This window comes from Spinacia oleracea, chromosome 6 (assembly GCF_020520425.1).
Source record: "Spinacia oleracea cultivar Varoflay chromosome 6, BTI_SOV_V1, whole genome shotgun sequence".
Classification (NCBI taxonomy): domain Eukaryota; kingdom Viridiplantae; phylum Streptophyta; class Magnoliopsida; order Caryophyllales; family Amaranthaceae; genus Spinacia; species Spinacia oleracea.
The window spans coordinates 109,925,008-109,929,853 of record NC_079492.1 but is presented as its reverse complement, the minus strand read 5'-3'; the positions used below and the strand labels follow the sequence as shown (position 1 = coordinate 109,929,853).

Genomic DNA, 4,846 nt, shown 5'->3' with positions numbered 1-4,846 from the left:
AAAAAGAATAAAATTTCGAAAGTCACTTTAATTCGAATAAATAATTTGATTTCGAACTTAAATAAAAAATATTATATACTTTCAAACAAGATAAAAGGAAATCTGCCCCCCAAAAAAAAGTACCAATTTTTGAACACTATAATACGTAGAAGCTCGATTTTTAAGAAATTTATTTTAAATAACTAGATAGTTAGGCGCCTAAAAATTTCTTAAAGTAAAACCTTAGCTCTGATACCACTTTGTAACACCCCGACAATTCTCCCTTTTCTAAAGTACTCTTTTAATATAAAACATAGAGAATTATCAAGGCATTATCGCCCGTGTGAAAACGTAACGGCTTATTCAGAATTTTGCAGCGGAAAACATAAAACTAACTTTAGGTTTATAAATAATCGATTACATAGTTAATCCCAAAACCAATCAACGAAAATAAGATCAACTAACAATGTTTAAAGTCCAATTAAACAAACCCAAGTCAACTTAGCAAATCAAAACTAAATACAAGCTCTCTATTCCCGATCCCAATGATGCAACATCTTCAAACCTGCAGATGGACAATGCTTATTGATCCTTAGAGACTGCTCACCAAAGATTGGGTCATCACAGGATCAATAAGGCATAGCCATGATCAACATGCACAAGCAAAAGCACGTAATCAGCAAAGCTGAGTACTACATACTAAATCAATAATAATCCTAACATGATTCTATTAAACGAACAACCCTAACATGATACTAATGAACACAAACAAGGGCAGACAAAACATGATAGTTTGACGACCATACTTGACCAGACTAGACTAGGCTAGACTTTTAGCAATAATATTATTTTAGTTGAAATAGACAATGGACCGAGTTTTCCATCCAGAAGTCCTCACTAAGGAAGACGAGGTACGGGCGCGACTCCGTAACCTCAGTGACCTGCGATATCGAGGAACGTTTTAATAAAAATAGAACACGGTGATCAATCCGGTTCCAGAAAAGGCCAAAGGCTACCACCATGAACCCCAACTCCTGTTTGTCCGTTACTTTAGACGTGCACAGTCTAAAGCTATTGCTACTCAGTTTCACTTTACAAGATTTACAAATTGAGACTCTGTTATGACTCAACAATCACATAAGGCATACAATCCACATTCGTTCACAACTGTTTTTATCTTGGAATTAAGTAAGTGATCATAAAGGCATCAATCAAGACTCATTCCAATTTACCCAACCTTTCCTTTAACCATAAACCCTGTATATGGGTATAAATTTTCAACTTACTAAACAAGGTCCACCGCCCTCATAAAGTAGTGAAAAGCTAAAAAGGGAACAATAATCAATCGATCCAAACCAACATATAGAATAATCTAGTGTTCCCAACCAACATGTTTGTATCAATCATCCATACTAACATGTTACAATTCTCATAATGCAATATAAGTTCAATATGTCCGTCCAACAGTATTAAACATGCAATTTCAACATAACCAAGTTCGTCAATAATAGCAACATCACCAAGTTCAACAATAATATCAACATAACCAAGTTCATCAACAATTTCAACATGGTTTCAACAAATAGCACGCATTCCAAGCACACAGGTATGTACGTACCTTGTGTAGACAAACTAATAGGCCACTTTAACACTTTCAAAAGTCACCTAGGGAGAATTCTCCGCCTAAAACAATCAACAAATATTCCCAATCAATTTTCTAATCTTTCGCAACCATAATAAAGCAATCTAAATACATCCTAAACATATTTAGAACCTTCCCCAATATCAAAACTTGAATATTTGATTTCCTAGCATCATAATTATTGAATTCGATGTTTGAAATTCGTTGAAAACTTTTCGCAAATACCATACTTAAATTTTCAGCAATATAACTCGTTTAAAAACTTCACCAAGACCAATTAACGTTCTTAGAACGTTGAAACAATCAATTTCAAAATCCCTAATCCTCCCACCATGATTTCCAACCATTAAAGACTTAAAATTCCCGCTTTAACTAATTCAAATCGTTATTTCAATGCATTATATAAACTGAAAATTAAATTTACTATTTAAACATAATATAAAAATATGAAATTCGAATTAAATCATAGAAATTCTAAATTCAATTTAATTAAAACATAACTTAAATTAATAACATAAATTTATAATATTTAATTGAATTACTTAGGGTTCAAGAAATTAACCAAATAAAGATTCAAGGGAAGGCTGGCCGGCGGCAATGGCTGGTGCACGCGGCGGCAGGTGGTCGTGGCTGGCGGCGAGGCTGCAACGGTGGTGACTGACTTCCGCAAGAAGTAAAGAGGAGCAAAAGAGTAAAGGAGAACGAGTGAAGGAAGGACGCAGCCTGGCTGGGAAGCAGCGACGGCTTGCGCAACAATGTGGACGGTGGTTGGCTAGGGGGGCAGCGCGGTGGTGCGTGCGGCGGCTGCGGTGGCTGTGCGAAACAGAATCCGCGATTAAGGGGGATAAAATGGAAGAAAGAGAAAACGAAAGAGAAGAGGAAGGAGGTGAAATTACTGGGCGCAGGAGGAGGAAGAACGACGGTGGTCGGTTGGCGGTTGGTCGACGGCGGCGGGTGGGACCAAGAGACCTGAGTGTTTTTTTTTCTTTTGCAGGTTCACGTACGTGAATGGAGGGTTTGGTGGTTTTTCTGTTTTGATTTTCACGTGAAGGGAAGGGGAAGAGAATTATGGGTAATTTTGTTTGGGTTTATTTATTGGGCTTTGCAAACTTGGGCTAGGATTGGAATTGATGTTGTTTGAATCCAAAACCGGTTAGGATTGTTTTTGAAATTCAATCGCGTTTTCGCAATCCAAATTCTTTTCAACATAGAATTCTAAAATTATTTTAGATTGCATAAATCGTTAAAATATTCAAAATGTAATAAAATAAATATACGTTAATTATATATTTATTTCTAAAATCCGTAAATTCTTATTTAAATATATTAACTATACGTTAAAATATATTAATAACATTTATAAATTTACGGGGGATTACATCACCTATCAAACGAAGTCTAATCTCAAGATCGCAAGATTGGGATTGTCCTCCCATAAATCGGGATGAGATGCTTAAAAGTTGTACAAGGCCACTCGGAGAGCTAGAAACTGTAAAATGCATGGCCGTGCTCGGATGAATCATAGGCTATGATTATCTGTTTATTTGATCAGTTGAACTCTGAAACCGAGAAACACCTCTGGCATAATAAGGATGACAACTCTTACCTTATGTTCAAGAGCAAGCATCGAGCAACAAAGGAATTAGGAAATGCACACTTGTCCCTAAGGACAAGTGGGAGACTGAAGGAAATAATGCCCTTGGTCCAAGTATGCATTTAATGATAAGTCTAATAAATACGGTTCAGTATTAATTAACAAGTTAATAATTCGGTGAGATCAAGTGAGCTGAATGCCTAGCTAGAGGCCGCTTCAGTTCAAGTGGAATTAATGATATTAATCCACAATTTACTCTTGACTGAACCCGTAGGGTCACACAAATAGTACGTAAACGGATCAAGTATTTAATGACATTAAATACTCCATCTATGGATATTCGGAATCGACGGATCTTGGTTTCAGTGGGAGCTGAGATCGTCATAAACAAGAAATGAATACTCCGGAAACGATGATATTGCCGGAAACGGAAATATGGTACGTGTCGGAAATATAAATATTATCCAAGTCGTAGATGTAGCCGGAAACGGAAACATGGTACGTAGCGGAAAATATTATTGGAAATGGAAATATTGCCGGAATCGGAAATATTGCCGGAAACGGAAATATTGACAGAATCGGAAATATTATCGAAATCGGAAAATAATTCCGGAAACGGAAATATTAAATATTTGTTCGAAAAGAAAATTAATTCCGGAATCGAAAATATTAAATATTGTTCGTATCGGAAATGAATTCCAGAATCGAGAATTTAATCGGAAGCGTATCGTACGAATTAGCATCGGACGAGGCCTGCCAGACGAAGGCCCAACACGAAGCCGGGCCATCGCCCAGCAAGCCACACGCATCAATCGCACACAGCCAAGCCCCGCCAGGCCCAGCGCAAGGCCAGGCCCAGCAAGGCCTTGGCGCGCGCGGAGCAAATCTGGGCTGCGACATTTGGGCTGCGAGCGAGTGCAGCTCGCGTGGGCCGCAAGGCTTGCGCGGGTGGTGCTTGTGCTCGTGCTCGTGTACGGTTGTGTGCAATACAAATCCTAAAGCTATTAGAATTTGTTCTATGATTAAATCCTAATCCTAGTAGATAGATTTTATTTAATAAGAGTCCTAATAGGATTCTAATTAAACTAAATTGGTATTCTAATAGGATTCTAAGTCCTTTTCCATAACTCTATAAATATGTGCCTAGGGTCACAAATTTATACACGTAAGATACAAATATTCAAAGGTAAGATTTTCGCAAAAATTAGCCATACACTCTTTCCCTATTAGCCGAAATTTATAGTACCTTAAGGGCGACTCTAGTTGGTCAAGCTTAAGGCGGATCCGGACGTGTTGTGGACTATCTACGGAGGGACGACACTTGGAGTCCAAAAGACTTGTTCTTGTTCGGTTCGCGCAGCTAGGGAGGGCACGCTACAAAGTGTATGCATCTGAATTATGCTAAATGATTATGTGTTAATAATATGTTTCCTGGCTTTATGGTTTTTCTGCATGATTTATGTTTATTCATATGTATCATAACCTAACATCGGCCTCACGTTACAATGGTCACTGCAAACATATGCAATCTCCTTGGTCATGGGTTCAATTCTTACTAACGCAGTCTAATGCGCTTATTATTTCTCAGGTCTCTTTTCCCTCCTCGACCCCCTTTTATTTTTTTAATTATT

The 4,846-nt window shown here is 37.7% G+C and overlaps 1 long non-coding RNA gene across 1 annotated transcript; it reads right to left on the bottom strand.

Moving 5' to 3' along the window:
- Positions 1-469: 469 nt before the first annotated feature.
- Positions 470-2,377, bottom strand: LOC130462522 (uncharacterized). Its single transcript, XR_008922931.1, has 3 exons — positions 2,184-2,377; positions 1,598-1,662; positions 470-578 (listed from the first exon to the last, which is right to left on the bottom strand). It is a non-coding gene; the product is annotated as an uncharacterized lncRNA (long non-coding RNA).
- Between the last annotated feature and the right edge of the window lie 2,469 nt (positions 2,378-4,846).